The sequence below is a fragment of the Carassius auratus genome, chromosome 24 (assembly GCF_003368295.1).
Source record: "Carassius auratus strain Wakin chromosome 24, ASM336829v1, whole genome shotgun sequence".
Taxonomy (NCBI): domain Eukaryota; kingdom Metazoa; phylum Chordata; class Actinopteri; order Cypriniformes; family Cyprinidae; genus Carassius; species Carassius auratus.
In genome coordinates this window covers 11,418,695-11,440,582 of record NC_039266.1, presented here as the reverse complement: position 1 = coordinate 11,440,582, position 21,888 = coordinate 11,418,695, and the positions used below count along the sequence as shown (strand labels likewise).

General features: G+C 36.7%; 1 protein-coding gene across 2 annotated transcripts in view; it reads left to right on the top strand.

The window, feature by feature from the left end:
- The window catches only part of neto1l (neuropilin (NRP) and tolloid (TLL)-like 1, like), a 92,999-nt gene that overhangs the window by 49,337 nt on the left and 21,774 nt on the right, over window positions 1–21,888 (top strand). The window lies entirely within an intron of this gene.

Sequence of the window (21,888 nt, the reverse complement as noted above, 5' to 3'; positions counted from 1 at the left end):
GATGTGTCTTTAATCTAGATTTAAACAGAGAGAGTGTGTCTGAACCCTGAACATTATCAGGAAGGCTATTTCAGAGGTTGGTGCCAAATGTGAAAAAGCTCTACCTCCTTTAGTGGACTTTGCTATCCTAGGAACTACCAAAAGTCCAGCGTTTTCTTGACCTTAGGGACCGTGATGGATTGTAGCTTGGTAGAAGGCTAGTTAGGTACGCATGAGCCTTATAGGTAAGTAATAATATTTTACTGATACAGAACTTAATAGATAGCCAGTGCAGAGACTGTAAAATTGGGTTAATATGATCATATTTTCTTGACTTGGTAAAGACTCTAGCCACTGCATTTTGGACTACCTGTAGCTTGTTTATTGAAGATACAGGACAACCACCTAGAAGTGCATTACAATAGTCCAGTCTAAAGGTCATGAATGCATGAACTAGCTTTTCTGCATCAGAAACAGGTAACATATTTTGTAGCTTGGCAATGTTTCTAAGATGGAAGAATGCTGTTTTTGTCATATTGGAAATATGGTTTGTTTTTGTTTTTATCTAATAAGTAATATCTCCGTCTTATCTTCATTTAATAGGAGAAAATTATTGGTCATCCAATCTTGTAAATTTTTAACACACTAAGATAATTTTGAAGTTTGAAGTCTGGTCTCATTGAGATATATAGTTGAGTATCATCAGCACAACAGTGGAAACTAATCCTGTATATTCTAATAATATTATGAAGGGGCAATATGTATATTGAAAATAGCAGAGGACCTAGGACAGATCCTTGTGGCACTCCATATTTTACTGGTGATAAATGAGATGACTCCACATTTAAATTAACAAAGTGGTAGCGATCGGACAGATAGGATCTAAACCATTTTAGAGCCTGCCCTTGAATACTTGTATAGTTTTGTAATCGATCTATGTGTATTTCATGATCTATGGTGTCGAACTAAGATCAAGTAAAACTATCAATGAGATGGTGCCTTGATCTGACACAAGAAGCAAGTCATTTGTAATTTTAACAAGTGCAGTTTCTGTGCTATGCTGGGGCCTGAAACCTGACTGAAATTTTTCATACAGATAATTGTTTTTGCAGGAAGGAGCACAATTGAACAGACACAATTCTTTCTAAAATGTATAATATATGGACATAAATGGAAGATTTTAGATGGGCCTATAATTTGCCAGTTCACTAGGATATAGTTGTGTTTTCTTAATTAGAGTCTTAATATATATAAATACTGTACATACACACACACACACTGTAAAACAGGAGCACAATGTACCGTATTAATTTGAAGGATTTTTCATTTATTTCGTTTTTCTAAAAAATATATAATTAAATTTTAATACAATTTTATTTATATATTTATTTATAATAATAATAATAATAATAATAATTATTATTATTATTATTATTATTATTATTATTATTATTGCTACAAATGACTTTAAACTACTGTATTATGTCCTGTCAGAAAATAGCTTAAGAATTACTGGATTATGTCCTGCCCTTATATATATAGTGTATTATTTGATATTATATATATATAGCAGAATAAACATTAAAATATCTATTAAAATATATATTTAGAGTCCAATTTCAGGACATTAAAATGTTTAGATAGTTGCAGGATTTATAACAACATTACATTAATCAGAACTAATATATTTATCATTTTTAGGTATATGGGTTTTGCTACATTGAGTGATTTTGTAAATCAATAGACATTTTGTCACGGTTGCACTACAGTGAGGAGCAAGGAACGAGAAGTCGTTTTATGAACACAAATACAGTCTAATAATCCACAGGTGCAAGGAATAAAGGGCAGGAACACACAGGAAACACAACGGGGATAGACGTTTAAGACCCGACAAGGGGGCCAACTGTCAGAGGCAGAGCAGGTGGCAGAGGAGCCTGAGGTGGAGGTGGAGATGGAGAGCTGATGAGCCAGGGTGATGAGGAGGATCCAGAGGGCTGAGGCGCAGCAGATGGCTCAGGTGACCGAAGCAGAGGCGGTGCTCCAGACGGCCGCAGTATAGCCGTAGTGACAAAGGACAGAGGAGCAGCTGAAGGGATGGAGGAGTCTGACGGAGCTGAAAGGATGGAGGCTGAAGGTGCAGCCGGTGGAGTAAAGTCCCAAGACAATGGATAATTGACGAAAGACCAATGCAAGCTAGTGGACTGCTGGGCCACTGCGGAGAGGAGGGAGATAGGAACCATGGTGGAGCTGCGGGGTCAACAGGCCAAGGCGGAGCCCTGGGCTCTGAGGCTGTAGGCAGAGACAGTGGAAGACTTGCAGACCCGCGGTGATCCAACCACACAGATAGTGGCTGCCAGATGCCAGTGAGGGAGGAGGCAAGAGTGGGTGGATGGGCAAGCATTTGTGAGCCTCTGGGCTTGATTTGGGAACAGGAGCCCTATCTGGGCTTAGTTTGGGAACAGAGTCTCTCTCAGGATTTGACTTCGGAACAGAAGCGCTCCTTGGGCTGGACATGGAAACAGGAGTGATAGAGGGCTCTAAAAAAGGAGGGAAAAGTGGGGGCAGGTTGTTTCAAAAGTCTATAAGGTCTCCCTCCACTTTCCATTAACCCAGATCCATAAATAGCTCACCCTCAGAATAAACAACAGAAACAAAATGGATGGGAAACCCACAATTAAACTATTTTATGGTCGGGTCTTCTGTCACAGTAGCACTACAGCGAGCAGCGAGGAACACGAAGTCATGGGAGTAACACAAGCATAGTCTTAAATAATCTACATGAGCAAGGAATACAGGGCAGGAAAACACAGGTAGCACAACGGGGATAGACATTTAAGATTCAACAAGGAAACATAGGGCAGAACACTTTCAATACACAACACAAATGAGGGAATAAATGAGACACACCTGGGAGCAATGAACACAATAAAACACAAGGGAAGACTAGGTCACAGAGCATGTGGGGAGCAAAAGTACACACAGAAAGTCCGGGGGTATGATCCATTCATTCTGAATGGACCATTCTTGGGCAGATTAAGCTAAATATGCATATTTAATGAATATAGTGAAAACTTTGTGGTGTAATTTTGCCAAAATGTAAATTTCCAAGCTGCTTCACCATCAGACATCTTTGAGACCAAACACTTTGAAACAGCAATGTCTTCCCTAAATAAAACAGAAGAAATGAATAAAACAGTACTCCGAGGGCAGTGTTTTTCATAATGTATCCAGATTGCGATTGACTCATCCTCTGTGCACTGCTTCGGCTGTGCTGAGCCATGGATCCTTCTCTGGACGTCAGTTGAATCTGAGTTTATTGATAAATCTGTCTGCAGTCCACAGTTGGATGGGGGAATGTGTGAAAGCCGCTCTTTTGATCTAAATCAAACTTTTGAAAGTGAAGACCTGCACCAGGCCTGTGCATTGAACTTTTGATCAACACTGTCTTGAAACTCTGTGAGAACAGAGCTCTTCTCTCTCTAAATAGTGAATTATCTTTTTCATCACGTTCCTGTTCAGAAAGTTACTGCCCAGAGATCATACCCTCTTGTCTGAAAGATATATTGAGTTTTTAAGCAGAGACTGTTAAGTTGAGAATCAAGTGAGACTGTAAAGAATTAAAATATTTCAAACATTAAAATAATTTACTTTTGTCAATTCTAAACCTGTATGACATTTTTCCTTAGAAAACAAATAATGGTGTAGATGGTTGTTCGGTTACACTTTAAGGTGTCCTTGTTACAGAATAATTATACATTTGAGTTCTGAGCTATATTAATGAATTGCATGAACTTACTATATGGTTAGGGTTTAGTTTAGGGCTACTTGCATGTAATTATGCATCATTAATTTTTATTAATAATGTAAGTACATGTAATAAGTGTAACAAGCAAGCAAGCAAGCAAATTTTATTTATATAGCACTTTTCTAAACAAGTTAATGCAATTCAAAGTGCTTGACAAGGAAACAATAGAAACAGCAATTAGTAAAATTAAAATAATAATTAAAAAGTAAAATAGACCCATTAAGATAAAATTGAATTTAAAAAAATCAAAATATGAATAGAAATAAATAAAAATACATCATTACAACAAAGCAAAGCACACTATAAAAAGATTTCATAAGATTTTATAGGAAGGCCTGACTAAAAAGATATGTTTTTAATTTAGATTTAAAGCTATTAATGTTTTCAGCACATCTTATGTTCTCTGGAAGATTGTTCCAGAGGTGAGGAGCATAACGGCTAAAAGCAGCATTACCAAATTTTTTAGTTTTTCTATAAGATACATTTAAAAGAAAAGAATCTGAAGATCTTAGAGTCCTTCTCGGTTCATTATTTTAAGGACACCTTAAAATAAATTATTACAGGTTTTTTTATTTTTCATGCATTTCCATGCATGGACCAAAACCAATTTCAAGGAATAGTTCACCCAAACATTAAAATATGCTAAATATTTATCCTCAGGCCATTCAACATTAGTTTGTTCCTTCATCATTATTGGCCATTACATCACTTGTTCACAAATGGATTCTCTGCAGTGAATGGGTGCCATCAGAATGAAAGTCCAAACACCTGATTAAAACATCACAATAATCACAATACATGTTTTTTGTAATTTTTAAGGTTTTTAATATATTTTTATTTAACCGTAATTTATTTTTATTTTGGTTTTAGTTTTAGCAATTTTTTTATATCAACTTGATGCCAATTTAGCTAAAAAGTCCATTTTTCAATTAATTTGTATTTTTCAATTCATTTTTATTTTATTTTTAAAGCATCAAAAGGACAAAAAATAGTCCTTAAAAAAAACAGTCTTCCAAAGTCATGTAATACTTTGTATTAGAATCCCTCAAAATGTTTTAATTAATTTAATTAAAAACAACATAAAAATAGTTTTCAAAAATAAAGTTTTGATAAAAATATAAAATAAAATAAAAAAATGTAAATTTTCTTGGCAACTAACTAAAATAAAATGAGTTGAAGTTGAAGAATGAAAATGTCTAAAATGTCAATTAAATATATTTTACCGCTAAATAGTAATATTGAAAAAAAAAAAAAAATTCATTAATTATTTTAACATTTTAACTATAAATTTAAAATGAAAACAGGCAAATTCAAATGAATTAGTATTTAAATAATACTAAAATACTTTAACACTTCTGTGAACAAATCATTGTATTGTTAACCAGATCAAATCATTCATTTAAACAATGTGACTCATTGTTATGATTATTTTATTATTTTCCTTATGGGTTTAAATACTTCTCAATAAACTCTCATAAATGTGTGATAGGGTTTTTGTTTGCTTGTCACACAAAACTATCATACGTCTTAAGAAAACATTGCATAAAGATTTGTACATTCCACATTTCTGATACTTTTATGATGTTTTTGCGTCCTTTACTGAACTGGAAAGCTTCAATTGCAGGGAAAAGGCAACGTCTTTCATTTTACAGTACATTGAAGAAAGTCAGTCATATGTGGTTGGAATGACATGAGGCTGGGTCAAAACCCCTTTATCTTCATGCATGTGGTTGTGTTGGTTTGTATGACACTTTTGCAATGACAATTTTTGAGCTGGGTTATGAGAGGTTGTATTAAAGCGCTATGATATTCCATTATTTAATGATGAGCAGCATGACACCACCTGGTCACGGTCCATTACACCATTTATTGAGCTTCATCAAATAGTTTGAAAAGAAAACATAAGCGGACATTCTTTTCAGAGATGGGTGAGTGTTGCGTGTAATTGTGTTTCGAAGCAGATGGATTGAAAACATAAGCCTGCTTCTATAAATAGTTTTTTATAGTGAAGCACTTTATTTATTTTGACAGTAGGTTTAGTGAAGCATAATTGGGCTGTTTGTGTTTTAACTGACAGTGTCTAAAATGACGCCTTTGAACGAGTCTTATTGCTTTTATACCGCTTCAGCATTGTCAGCCGTTGACGTCAAGAGTGCGTCTCAATGTAGTTTTTCATTCTGAGATGGTGATATTTGTGTTTAACTGAGGCAGGCCTATTTTTACAGGTTAATGCATCCAGGGAAATGAGCATCTGCATGTCTGGCACACTGCGCACAAATTAACGGCAGCAGTTAATTTATTTGTTGCATGAATTGATCTTATCGGGAACTGTTTGCTGCACATTTACCACATCATTCTGTAAACACATTTCTGACGCATCGACTCGCTAAATTGGGCAAGATTAAATGTTTTGATTAGAGCTGGAGAGTGGACAGCGAGGAAGGAGGAATGATGCACTTAATTCACCTATCGGTAAGCCCCGTTCCACTTAGTTACAAACAAACAGACAGCTGTCTGTGTGAAACATCCCACAATGTTTTTGCACAATTTTGGACACAGATGGACCACCATTCAAGTGGGTATTTAATATTCCATGGAGGGATATATAAAATATTGTGAAATAAATATAATGGATAACTCGAAGCGAGGGTTTACAGATCAAAAGGCAAGTGGGAGAAGTTTCATGTTATGATCGTAACGATCGCAGATGACAACATCCCGTATCAACACTGTTCATGTACCGCAGAGTACGATTGAATTAATGTACATTTAACTAGTTTAATATGGAGAGCCACTGAAATATGTAGACCTTCATTTATGTGTTTTTGACTTACACTGACTGTACATGATGTGAGAACAGTTCGCTGTTTTGGTTTGTAATAGCATTGACTCACCAAATTTAGTGTTTGCTGGTTTTAGCCAGAGATACCTTGTTCTGCTTGAGCAGATGAAAATTGTTACTTAATGAGAGTATGACACCCAGAAAATTAACGTTTTTGTCTTCATTGGGATTGGGGTTGAATGCTTTGGAACATTTTGTACAAAGTACCACAGGCACATTGTTTTTCCATTTCCTTAGCATAAACACCAGTGTTGGTAAAACTGGTAGCTAAATGTCACTAGATGACATCATCATAGCAATTAATTAGTGGGTAAGATGAAAACTTAGATAAGGTTTGTCCAAGAAGTGGCTATATTTGTCACTAAACTTTGAAAAAGTATCAAACGGCTCAGGGAAGTCATTAAATCTAGATACAAAGTAGCTAAATTGGCAATACTGATAAACAACATCAAACCGAAGCTTCAGATCTTTCAATGTATTTATATATGATGCTGAAACCTAAAGATCTCCGCGTTCCACTCCACGTGCAACTGATACTCGACTGCCATTGGCTCATCTGTGTTTGAGGGGAGGGGCTTACTGGTAGGTCAGTTGTCTGTTTTAAGCAGTTTTTGGCTGCTATAGAAAGAAAACAAAAACAAAAAGCTCACTGTTCTGGTTTGACTAATTCGCTCATATATCGCTATATATATAACAGTTTTTCAAATATATAATCTGGATTACCTTTATTCCAGTTACAGTTACCTTTTTATTCATTACATGTTATTCAAACAATGTCAGTTAATTGTTCACAATTTAGTGATAATATCTAATTCTTTCATTTTATCTTTTACATTTTCTTAAGCCAATCGCTTAAAAAAACATTCATGAAGTCTTCTTGTAATTGTTTTAGTTAGTTAGTTAATTCGTTGAATTTTATTTTATAGTTTACTGATTTAATAAATTATTAGCGTTCTATCAGTTTACAAAACCCCTGCAGTTTCTTTATGAAGCTCAGTTTGGGAAACCATAATATAATGAAAATAATGTTTAATCCACTTCATGTTGTTGATCTATTTTTCTCTTGTTCTCTCTTCTCCTATTTTTAGATCAGTTTGGTACAAGATTATCTTGCTCAAATCAATGTGACAAGGTCAAAAGTAATCTAAAAGTAACCAGATTATTCTATTACCTAAAATTTAGATTTTAAACACGTTTATATACATAAACATTATTATTGTTGTCTCTGTGCTCAGACCTAGAGCTTGTCACCTTTAGTGGATCTTAAAGTTCCTTTGAACTATTTTGATGATTTCTGAGAACATTTGGCTTTGTGCATCTATGCGAGGAAGCGTGGAGCGATGCAAATGCTCAGCAGCACGGCAGAGTTAAGTAAGTCAGGCGGTGTCCTCTCTGAAGACAAACACATACTCTGAGAGAGAGCCTTCTGTTTACCAGAGCCAAGCGTGGCAGTTTTCCAGAGCAGCTTAAAACCTCTCGCACAAACACTCAATTAATCAAGTCCGTTTTAAATTCCACACATCAATCCGCAATAGAGAGTTTGACATTAGCACACAAGTTGCGCGGGCAAAGGGATTCTGGTACTTTAAAATCAACAAACTCTCACTGGAACACATCAGCAGCTCCTGCGAAGATGCATCTTTATACTCCGTTTCAACTTTTCAAACAAAGGATTTGGGATTATTTTTGTGCATCAGTGGTGTTAAGCCTGTCTGTTCATTTGTTGTTGAAGTCAGATGAGCTCTGTATCAATAGAATGCAAATGTCTGCAGGTATAACTTACATGCCTCTTGCCATATTTGAAGTGAGTGAATCAGTGAAAATGAAAGCTCTCTATGGAGTACAAAACCTCGAAATGCAATCTGATGCTCTAATTACCTCTTTTCAAAATCACATTTGAGATTCGGCTGTGTCCCAGGCCTCCATGATTACTACAATGAAAGAGCTCTACTGTATAGTGCTGAATTATTGCATGAATAGCTCAATGTGAGCAATGTTTATTACGGCTATTGGAAAGCATTTATTTAAACAAAACGTCAGCGTGTGAACAACTGCCTCGTCAGAGTTTCTCTCCCGAGCGGTGAAAGGTGGGCGGTATTGATCGGTATAAGACACAATATGTGTCCTCAGCTACACTCCAGGAAATAGGAATGCTAAACTGTGGCCCCTCCAGCACTTTCCTGCTAAATTAACAGCTTGATCAATGACAGGGAGGGCACCTATTCTCTTCTGATGTGGAGTCACTCTGTCGAAAGCAATAAAGCTGAGCCTCAGTGAGATGTGGAGTAAAATGAGCCAAAAGAGTTCGCACTTCTGCTGCATGCAGTTTTAATGCGGCAAAAGATTCTTGTTATGGTTCTTGGAAAATGTAGCAGTGAGGGTTTGGTGTAATTTAGTGTGATGATTTGGAAACTGTCTTAAACATTTGATCTTGCTTTATTTGAAAGCACGCTTGACTATTGGGTGCTAAATCGCACAATCCAACTGCGACTCTTTGCCAAAGTTCCAGTCTGGTAGAGCTTGGGATGACTTTTTGATTCTGATGAGCTCTGAATCAGTAAATCTCATCGCTAATGACTGATTAGGTCTGTTTTGTACTAACACACTCTCTCTAGCAAAGTGACTGGTGAATTCTCTTTTCTAGTGTGCTTCGTACACTGTATATTATGAAAGCCCATTTTCGCAAAAGGTAATTGCAACTTTATTTCTCACAATTCTGACTTTTTTCTCACAATTGCATCATATAAACTCGTAATTCTTACTTTTTTCTCTACTGCGAGTAATAAAGTCAGAATTGTGAGATATAAATTCAGAATTTTCATACATAAACTTCGATTTCCACTGATATTTTTATATCTCACAATTATGACCTAAACAATTGTGAGAAATGAAGTCAGGATTGTGTAATACGAACTCGCAATTGCGTGTTAAAAACACCCCCACATGTCTACATCACTGTGTGGGTAGATTTGCATAACACTGCCCAAATGTTCACGCAATGAAAGAAGGCGTAACCTTTGATTCTCATCATGTCGTGGCGATGCTGTGTGTTTCATTGCGAAAAAGAACTACTTTGTTTGGCCTTCCAAAAGAGGGCACAACTAAGTTGTATTTACAACACTGTTCCAGAACAGTTCAACCCAAATATATGTGTGTGCGCAACACATTTAGCAGAGTTTCCTGAACCTACAATGCCGGCTGTTCCGACTCACAACCTGTATTTTTTTCAAATAGAACTTGCCACTGATGATTCAAATGCAAGTTTTGAGCAGTGTAGAGTAGCACTTGTTGTTTGTCATTTCTCTGATCACAGATACAGACAAATGGTTTTATGTTTATGGGCTGTGATACACTGCACAACACACAAAAAGACAATATAAGTCAATACACTCTGTAATTTTGTGCCCACTGGATGCAAGAAATACCTCATTTGTAATGGGATTTATTGGTTTTGTCTCGCTGAGACAAAGCATCACAGTATGGTAAAGGGGGAAACATTTCAGTCACATGCTTGAGGTATTTGGCTATGCACTGGATAGCTGGCCAATCAGAGCACACCTCGCTTTTCAGGGTGATGAGCTTTGTAAAAAACTATATGTTTCAGAAAGGCGGGGCATAGAGCAGCAATGATAATGTACAGCATGTGGAAAATTATGCTATAGGTACTAATTTAATTTTGGTTATAACAAATGTATGTAAATTATATTTTAAATAGACAATAATATAATAAGTGTATGGAACATTTAAAAAAAATCTAAATGTATTTATGTAGATATTTTTCTAAAAAAAAGAAAAACTGCTTTGATGTTTTTCTAAATAAAAATAGATTTTACAAAATGTAGCTAGTGTAATCAAATAATGAATCTAAAAAGAGCTCTAAAACTGGAAACTAGAAATAGAAGGTCAAACCAAGCACATTGCATTGCAGAATATGTCATTCTCTGCTGTAGATAGTTTGGGAAATGTCATAGGTCATCATGGTATTCTGTGCTGAAAAATTCAATACTCAAAAACATACTATGCACAACAAGAGCAGTAAGAATAATGTGCCAGTATGCTGTTCTGAATGCCTCTGTGTGAGAGAGCCTCATTTGTTTATGTGTTCATGCTTGCATTTAAGTGGCAGGTTGCAGCATGTGCCATCAGGTAACTCCGATAAGAGAGTGGAGCATGAAACTGGCAGAGCAGAGAGGATGTGGTTCCGCCTCCAGCTGGGGATTGGCTGATTAATTGGAATCATTCATTAGTTTGATCTTCCAATTTAGCACTTTGGAAGATATTAATCAGTTGCTTATTTAAATGTCACCTGGAAGCAGCAAAAGGGAAATGAGGCTGGAGGGAAATGGAATCTTTCAAGGAGCAGTTCCACAACTGGATCAGCTGGATTTGCTTATTGGGCATTCATTGACACAGAGAGCTCTCACAACCATCATTATGAACACCCTGAAATTAAAAGTAATTTATACACTCTTGTATGTAGTCTTTTGGGTGTGAGATGATGTTTGAATGTCTGCCAAGTATCACGCATGTCAGTTTGCTTTAAAGACAGCAGGATGCTGCGCTGATGCTCTCAATATTTATTTATCCATGGAAATTAATGTCAGTCAACCAGTGATGGTGTCAGATCATGTCAGAAAGATTATATATTTATGAGTTAAGCTGAATAGACGCTGCCATCCAAAGACAAAGCACAGTAACTACACATCTGGTCAAAACTGAGTCCTAAAATGGGCTTTGTGACATCTGTTCTGTCTTGTGACAAAGTGTCCTGGTTCAATTTTGAGTGTCAAAACTGCAGTAACTGCAAAAATCCAAGCTAATACCTAGGCACGTGTGTTACTAAAAGTGAAGTTACTACATTCTTGCTTTGTTTTCCCCTTTGACTCCACAGGTATTGCGCAGTCTGCCTTAGTATCTTGCAGCCAAATGATGGTTGAACTTGTGTTAAAACAAAAAACAAATAGTCAATCTTTATAATCAGTTAACATTAACTAGCCAGCTGCTAGCAAATTAAACAGCCTATGCTTCATATCCCCTCTGACAACATAATGATAATCTGATTTATAATTGCATTGATGTTCATAACCCTGCCAGTTCATAACCCTGACAGAACACGATGGAAGCACAGAACAGGGAGACATGTTACAGAAATACAAAACTAAAGTTCAAAACCCTGACAGTTCTTCTACTACCAGAGATCAATCCAACAATCCAACATGGGGGGGGGGGGGGGGGGTCAGGAGGTGAGCGTGGGGCAGGCAAGGGGCAAGCAATGGGAAGGCTATAAGGCCAGGGTGGAGTACAAGGAGTGAGGAGCCAGGAAGGAGCCTAGAGCAGGAGGAGCCAGATGGAGATCCAAAGGCCAGCCAAGATAGCAGCCCAGTGTGGTGTCGATGGCTGGAGGAGCTGTGGTGAAGAAGGGGCCAAAAAATACCAGGGGGCCAATTGGTGGAGACTGAGCCACTGGAGGTGGAGACATAGGTGGACCCGAGCAAACGAAGAGCCAGTGCGACACAGAGGATCCAGAAGGTCAAGGCGGAGCTGAAGGCTCAGGCAACTGAGGCAGAAGCAGGGATCTGGAAGACCGCGGTGGAGCCAGAATGACTGAGGATGAAGGAGGAGCCAGAGGGAAGGAAGAGCCTAATAGAGCCAGAAGAAGCCAGAGGAGTGGTGGATGGTCAATGACTGAACAAGGCAGAGCTGGATGGATAAGGTAGCCCGGTGGAGCCAGTTGGATGACAGGCCACAGTGGAAACGAGGGAGCTAGGAGCCAAGGCTGAGCCAATTGGTCAAAGGACCAGGGTGGAGTCCAAGACTCTAAATGTGATAGGCTGAGATAGGAGATCCTCACACCTAGGCAGAGCTGAAGACTGGAAGTTCCTAGGCAGATCTGAGTGCCCAGATGGTGCTGACTGAGGGTGAGCTGAGAGGCTGACAGGCACCAGCCGAGAGGAACTGGCTGGCATTAGAGGAGGTGTGAGAGGGAAGCTAGGAGGGAACACAGGAGAGCAGGAGCTGAGAGGATCCAGCAGAGACACAGGAGATTCAGGGCAAGGTGGAACCAGTGGAGACACAGGAGACATAAGAGCAGGAGCACTGGGTATTACCTCCCCAAACCAGTCTGTTAATTCAGTCTGTTAATTCAGTTAATTCAATAAAAAAATGTACATCAGTTCCTCATAATGTCCAGAAACCAGTTGTAACTCGCACTCAGCTTCCTTCCAAGCCTTCGATCTCCACCAGTACTCCCTTGGGGACGAGCAATGTTCACGGCTCACGCACACGGTCAAGCGATTCTTGAGGCTCAGGCCCTAGGGGCGATGATTGGCTCAGTTGCGGGTTTATGCGTTGCTCTATGCAGTGGGATGATGGCTGGCTGGTCTCTGGGTTTGGAGTGAGGCTGGTGAAATCCTCCTTAGCGGAGCAGACAGTGCATAAAGATCCGTTGTTCACCAGCACCCACTACACAAATGCGGCGAAATCCTCTTTTGGAACTGTTTGCTGGGAGGCGTGGACTTTTTAGATCTGGCATGCCTTACACACTTCCTTGACCGCTTGCTTTGCATCTTTTCAAACACCAGTCCAGGTGAGTGGTCAAGGAAGTGGGTAAGGCATGCCAGATCTAAAAAAAAATTCCTGGTATGGTGCTCCAGCAAATGGTCCTTCTGCTCCAAGTAAAGGAGTTGGACGGTTGGCAGATTAATTCAAGGAGATGGGAGAGAAATTAAATAAGTGAATAAAAAAAAAAACTAAATGAAAGAAAACGTTACAGCGTAACTATATTAAACAAGAGGCTCAGTTAATTTTTCACATAGCTGTGCTCTAAGGAGGCGCACGATACTTACATAAAAAAATAAGTACAATGTACTTATTGTGTTCATATTGTCTTGTAAAACACTTTTGTTGCTATTGAGATGGGATAGGTGTAAGGTTAGGGAGAGGGTTGGAGGTATGGGTAAGTTTAAGGGTGGGTTAAGGTGTAAAGTATGGGTCAACAGTGTAATTATAAATGTAATTACAGAAATTAAATACAGATGTAATTGCATGTAGGTTTTTTTTATATATAAGTACAATGTAAAAACATGTATGTACGCAATAAGTACATTGTACTAAATTATTAATTAAAATGTAAGTACATAGTAGTTAAGGCCACTTAATATAAAGTGGGTCCGTTTTTTTTATTATGATCCACAAAGCAAACACTAGGAATCGAGGAGCTGGGGTAGCACAACCAGGAGAATTTACACAAACGCAAGAGAAAGACTAATGACATAATAGAATGAACACAGGTGAACAGAAATGAACTAATCAGGGCAACCAAGAAAAACTTAGGTCACGGGGAGCGAAGCAAAACACAATGGAAACAGAGCAGACAGGCATATGTTTCAGAAAGACTAAACTAAAGTTCACAACCCTGACAATGGAATTTTCTTTAAGAGTGTGTCAGTAAGAAAACACGTCAAACACATGGCATCTGTCTAAATATATCATTTATAATATGATAAAAATAAATAAATTACTTTATTTATAGTATTTTCCACTTACGATAAAAATATATATTTTTAAAAATGACAGTAGTACTGTGTTATTTGTATAACATTTTTGTTGTTGTTGTTTATTAATCTGTACCCCTTTAAAATGTGTTTTGGAAGGATATGCTTGTATTTGTCTGTGTAAATGTTTGCATTAATATTGTTTAAATAATGCATATAAAATGATCATGGTACTGTACAATTACGATATAATATATTACAATTAATTTACAGCAACTTCATAAATTAAAAGTAAAAACACACCTAATGCACATACTTTATTAATCATTTTGTAAAAGTAGAGTTAAAAATTTAGAAATTAGAAAAGGTTTGACCAAAGTGTCTTAAATGCACCTGATTACCACACATAAATACAAACTTCCCAGAAAGACTTAAACGTACTGTAAGCATTTGAAAAGTCTTTGATATTACATAGACTGAGCGTTACATTTATGTTTTGTATTATTATGAGACTTGCTTCCTCACACAGTTCACGGCTCTCCTGGCAGGCACAATTTCCGAGGCTGAAGAAATATAAATCTCCTCTAGGTTGTTATGGGTAAATACTGTAAGCTTCAAAAGATTATAGTCTAAGCCTTGGTTTACAAACCAAGTCTGCACTCAAGCACTGAGGGAATCCGGAAGTATTCTCTGCATGCATACACATATATACACAAACACACACGCTTCCATTGATGACAGATGAGGCTACAGTATATAATATGCTTTATAATACTCCTTCCTCTTAGCCAGATTATGCCTGCTTAGGATACTGAGGACGTTGTTTACAGAGGTCATGGTTTCAGTGTTGGAGGATTTACAGCTTCCATATTGTCCTCTCACAGTGCTTTATAACTGTGAAAAATATCTGCAGGATTTATGTTGGGTGTGCAAATCCCTAGTAAATCATGACAATAGTATATGTGGTTGTGTACATGGGTTTGGAAGTGTAGTAATGTGGCTATATTTTTACTGTGCGTTTATGTTGTATAAAGTCACATCAGACTTCATTTCATTTACAGTACATTTTTGATAAACAGTTATTGTTCCATTATCTGATGCATTTTTGATCACAAATCCTTCTGGGAGCACTTGAACACTTTGAAAATGGTCTAATTTGAGCTCTGATGTTGGTTGGGGACCCACTTTATATTAAGTGGCCTTAACTACTATGTACTTAAATTTTATTTAATAATTTAGTACAATGTACTTATTGTGTACATACATGTTTTTACATTGTACTTATATTTAGAAAAAAAAACTACATGTAATTACATCTGTATTTAATTTCTGTAATTACATTTATAATTACACTGTTGACCCATACTTTACACCTTAACCCACCCTTAAACTTACCCATACCTCCAACCCTCTCCCTAACCTTACCCCTATCCCATCTCAATAGCAGCAAAAGTGTTTTACAATACAATATGAACACAATAAGTACATTGTACTTATTTTTTTATGTAAGTACATAGCAGTTAAGGCCACCTAATATAAAGTGGGACCTTGGTTGGTTATGTTTATTTAAAAAAAAAATATTGGTCACCACCAATTAGTAGTCCACAGTCAAGAATCATTGATAATCATAAATGAATGCAGTCAAAAACATAGTGAGGTTTATTTTCCATACTGAGAAACCAATAATCTTAGCGTTTGCCTTCAAGAAATGTTTCACAATGTTTTTGAACTTCTTGCAACAGAATCCATTGACTGTCATGACATTGACAAGTAAACCAAAACGAGAAATCATAGGAATAAATATAATTTAATATATCAGTTTTGTATAGTAAAACCTTGTATTATATAAATAGACAAATGCTGTATATGCACATTTCAAAGAGTAGTGTTGCTTTCATATGATCTGATCAATCTTACCATCTTTATATATACATAAAGTTGCACCATAGTGTCATGATCATAAGCTGGAATGCCCATGAACTCCAATACAGGGCACTCCACTCAGGACTCTGGCATACTTGTATTTCCATTCCCAACTCCATTTCCCATAATCCCATGCCATGCGTAGGGCTAATAACCACCGGATTTTCCCCATTACCACTCCCCTATATAAACTGTGTTTGGACTCTCATTAAGTGTGAAGTCTTGTTTAGTTCTGTCTGCCATTTCCGAGTGATTTCCCTGTGTTTGTTCCTTCTGTGTTTGACTTTGGATTGTGTACACCAACTTTGATTCTCTGCCACCTGCCCCAATCTTTGCTTGGAACTGTTTCTGATTTTGGATATCCACTGCATACCTGATGCTGCTATGTTTGACCGTTCTGTTAATAAAGTACTGCACATGGATCCGAACGTTACACATAGTTATTTATATGTAGATGCCTCATTAGCGCCTGTTTCAATGGACCGCTATGTAAGCCATATTAGAATGGTCAAAGCCAGTGTGTGAACACTCAAGAGCAAGACTGCATATCTACAACTAGTTATCCGCATGTATGAATATATCACAAAGGATTTTCTTAAACTAAACACAAAACAAAAAGATGAAGGCATTCACTAACGCAAGATGTAAAAGTTATAATTTGAGAACCTGCATTATTTTATTAATAAATACAAACGGACACAAAACAACACATTTTCTCGCCTGTTAATGGCTATCTAATTTCTTCTCAGTGGTTTTTACAATCAGATGCCGTAATGTTGTGGCATCTTGGAAAACTCATTGATTTTTATTGTGAATGACGACACTGATCGTTCGATGTGTCGATGTGTCTGGAGAGGTCAAATGTGGCATCTACGTATTTCTCTGTTATTATTATTATTATTTATTTTTTTTTACCTGTATTGTTTAGACAACTTATTCGCTGTACAGATACTGAAGTGGAAGAAGGCCTACTCTATATCCTTTTTACATATTTATTGTCATTGTCATCAAAACAAGTGTCTTTTCTTCAGCTCTTCATGCTAAAAGATCCCTAAGATAACCTTTAGAGGGATCCTGTATTATCACAGTACTGTGGCTGATGACTGATCCAAGGGGGTTTTGCTGGACCTCGTGGGTTAAGTGATGCCAAATCTAAATCATAAATCAGTCCTGCAACCAGCTCTCTTGACCTGAAGGTCATTGTTTCATTAACTTTCTGCCACTCTGAGTTTTCCGTCCATATCTACCCACAAGTATAGTAGTGCATTGCTTTTGCTTCCATTTCTTCACACACATACATATACTTTATTGCTTATGCCTTATTGATTCTTAAAGTAGTAATATTCTAACTGATCTACAGCGTTCATAAATCTTGGCTGTGTTTGGAAGCAGGCACATTCTCTCTCATGTTGATTGACAGCCTGTTGCCCCAGGTTTACTCTCAAATAGGCGTCAGATCTCTGGCAAATGGGAATTGAATGGAGAGAAGCCTGTTCTCAGCTCTACAGCGGCGCATCTGCAGGGGAGAGTGGCTTTTCTATGGCTCGTGCCGCTTACGCTGTGGGTGGGTAAACAGTGTTGGTGCTTCTCTTATAGGAGATTATCAGATAAAGGATGGGGAGAATGACACACAAGCACAATCAGATAACATTCCTCCACTCAAGCAGCCGTTCTTTCCCTCCCTCAGTAAGAGAAAGGATCCACATCATCTGTGGAAACCGAAATAGAAGGTGGCAGCTACCTTTGATTAAACTGAGAGCAGGAGAGTTACAGTTGGTTACTACAATAAAACAAGGATGCAGGTTATTTCCTTAATGTTGTTTTAGCTGATCGCTATATTGCTACAGATTAAATGTCTTTGAATTTCTATGGATTCATCTTGAGAATGCTTGGATAGAGTTGAAGACACTGGCTTCATTCACGAAGGCAGTGTATTGGTCCAATTCTTGATTTGTTCACACAGGGTAAATTACTGACAAAAATGTGACAAGTATTTGGTTGCTGTTGTTGTTTTAATCAATGAGAACAAAGGCAACATGGCAAATGTGAGGGGAAAAGTCTAGTTAAATGTGATTATTGCAAATGGTATATTTGTAGCAATAGCCAACAATACATTGTATGGGTGAAAATTAAAGATTTTTCTTTTATGCCAAAAATCATTGGAAGCTTAGGTAAAGATCATGTTCCATTAAGACATTTTGTAAATTTCTTACTGTAAATATATCAAAACTTAATTTTTGATTTGTAATATGCATTGCAATAAAACTTCATTTGGGAAACTTTAAAGACAGTTTTCTCAATATTTAGTTTTTTTTTTTTTTTTTTGCACCCTCAGATTCCAGATATTCAAATAGTTGTATCTCGGCCAAATATTGTCCTATCCTAACAAACCATACATCAATGGAAAGCTGAGAAGATGTATATATCTCAGTTTTAAAAAGTTGATCCTAATGACTGGTTTTGTGTCATCGTCAAAACTATGCTTCTACAAAAATGAAAGAAGTTACAGCACATGCTGGTTTCTAAAATTTTCTATTTCCATCTAAAACTTGGGCAATGAATAACTAAAGTGTGACAATTTTACTGCAATGGGATAGTGTGCTCATTATGAAAAATATATCAGGAGTTCAAATTTTTACAATTTTTAACATGTTGTTATTCTTAAATATATATAGGTTTAAATTTATTTCGAAAATGTTTGAATATTTTCCCTGATTGTGTTCTTTCTTATCAATGAAAATTTTATTTTGTGGACTAAAAGTAAATTCCATTTTCAGTAAAATGTATTAGAATTATATACATTCTAATTTATCCATCTATGTCACTGCTTAGTATTGTTGAATATTGTTGCATCCATTAATTCCAGCATGTTTCTCGTTGACATGCCCCCAACATGTACAGATCGTTGCTTAAAAAAAGTCAGAACTCCCGACTTTGTGGTGGCATTCGACTTTGTGGTGGCATTCATGTGCATTTAACTCATAAATATGAAGATCAACATGACTTGAACACACCAAAAGAGACAGAATTGTTTTCATTATTTCCCCACTGTAGTGGATAAAGGTTTTTCATAGCCAAAATAGATGCCTGGAAGCATTGCAAATATGGGTGCAGATTGACCTGGCTTTCATTAAAAGGGGCTTTGATACTTATTTTATAAACCAGTAGCAATCTCCATTTCAGTTAATGCAAAACTGTAAATACCATCTATAACCATCGTGACAATGACTGTAGCTGCATCCCAATTCAGGGGCTGCATCCTTAGAAGGATCCAGACTTTGAAGTCCACAAAGGTCTAACTGAGTGTTATTAATTGAGACGGTCTAGCCTACAGAGAATTGCTCTTGTTGCTAAGCAGCTTTGTCCTGGACTTTTTTGAAAGTTATATTCAGCTGTCTGAAATCAAAACAGGGTTCACAACCTGTCTAACGATGTCCACTTTGGTCCATCTTTGTAAGATATCAGATATATTTGAACCGCTGTAAAGTTTTTTTCTGTAAAAAAAAGATCCTGTCTAATCACATGAAGATTAGCCAATCACAACAGAGACCATTTATAAAGATGTTTTAAAGGTATGATATAATGTTTGTGCAACTAAATTGCAGTTGTTTTTGCCGTAAGAAATATTCACTAACATTATTAATTGATTATTAGTTGATTATTTATTATAACTTGAGCTAATGCTACAGAAGTGTGGCTTAAATGTCTTGCTTTATAACCTACAGTCTCATACTGCCCGGAGCCACGTGTCTGTGTTCCAAAATAGGAGTGAATATGTCATAATAGTGATGGGTGTCCTCTGCGATCACACACACAGTGACCCACATAAGTGCTCACGGGAGGGTGAAATGACAGAGAAATAAATCAGCCGTTTACACCAGATCAATCCACAAATCAATCAGTCTCTCCTTTAAAGGGAACTGAGGTACAATCCAGTCCTCTCTGAAGGGGTTCAGACTCATATTTGTATGTGTGTGTGTGTGTATTTTCCAAGAGAAGTCATCTTCAATAAGATTTAGTTCTGGAAATGCCACCGTCTCTGTCCATGTATGAATGTCAGAGTGAATGGGGGATCACAGAGCGAAATATCACCCATACTAAATATAAGCCAATCTAATCATAGAGGGGTTAGAGTAATTAAACTGCCCACCTATTAGTTCTGTGTAGCACAAAGCAACTCCTGATAGAATATGTTCATTTATGTTAGTTTGAAGAGTAGGGCTTAGACAAAAAAAGGATTTTGGCAGAAAGCAAACCCACAGGCCATTCACTGAATGGCATTATTGCACCAAAATTGGCATTATTCCATCATTTTTGTATTGTTTTCAAACATATGCCAGTGAAATAATCAGTTAATATTTTTGGATTGTCAAAAGGATGGATGGATCCTTTCATTTTTCTACAACGCTCATGGATCCAGTTTATTATAATGGTGAAATACAGTACAATCTTAAATGGTACTTAAACAAACAAAATGAGTTATTGGTCACATTACGTGTCACTCAGACAATCTCTTCCTTAAGTGGATGATTTCTGATCAGAATAAGCTGGAGTGTTTTTATTTATTTTTTTTATTTTTTTTTTAGTTTGGCTAGATGAGACTGTATTGTTGAAGACAATATCTTGAACATTAGGCATTCTGTTCTTAGCCGCTATTGTTGAATTGAGTCTGGTATTTGCAATAAATTATGGATCCACAGAGACTGAGAGCATTTGAAAATGAAAATTCTATTCAGAGAAGAATTGAGAACAATTGGGTGCAGAGGAGACATCATTGAAAGTACTGTTACATAATGCTTCACAGCAGGTTTATGTCTGAAATGTTCTTTAAAGATATTTAAGGATGAACAATACAATTTACAATATTGTAATTATTTTTGCCGAAGTAGAGCTTTTATGTGAAGCAGTGATGTTGATTGTTGAATGCCAACTCTGGTTCTCTTTATAAAAATCCAATAGGATTTTTCAGTTGTTTTTTGCATTAATAAATAAAATAAATAAATATATTTGTAACAACCACCTTTTTCCTGAAACATAAAAGCTTTAAAAAGTTGTTTACTAATAATAAATTTATTACTGATGTATTTTATGTTGTAGAATAAAACAAATATATAATATATAATAAAAAAAATCTTGAGCCACACACCTTATTTCAGGCATTTAACCAAAAACCCATTGATTTTTTTGAAGGTGAAATTGGAAGTGCTAAAATGCTTACTTGTTTCTGTGTTTTGGAACTCACTCCTGCAGCACACTTTTAGTAAGATCCAGCCCAGTAGGTGGCGATAATGAATATTCATTTTTGAACCACAAAAATGGTAAAGAAGATGACTACTATGGTATTTCATGGATATTGGATAGTGATGAATAATCTGGAGTTTTGTGGTATTCTAAATTAAAGTTTGGGATACGCATGTCCATTAACTTTGGTAGAATCAAATTAAATTAAATTAAAATTAAATGTATGCATTTAGCGGACGCTTTTATCCAAAGTGACTTACAGTGCATTCAGGCTATCAATTTTTACCTATCATGTGTTCCCGGGGAATCGAACCCCCAACCTTGAGCTTGAGCTACAGGAACACTATGACAGAATCAATGAATGTGATGAAGGAATGCAAACAAACACTTTCTAATTTTCTTTTAAATCCTTCTCTCATCATTTGTCCTCAAAGTTTTCACCATAGGTGGGTCCCAAACCCCTTATAGGCCTTTATACAGCTTGCCAAACACATCTACATTTTCTTCACAAGCCTCTACAGAGATTTAAATGAGAATACTGTTTATTGAATGCTTTCTTGCTGTTCATGTCACTTTGAAAGAATCCACTTCAAACTGCAAACTGC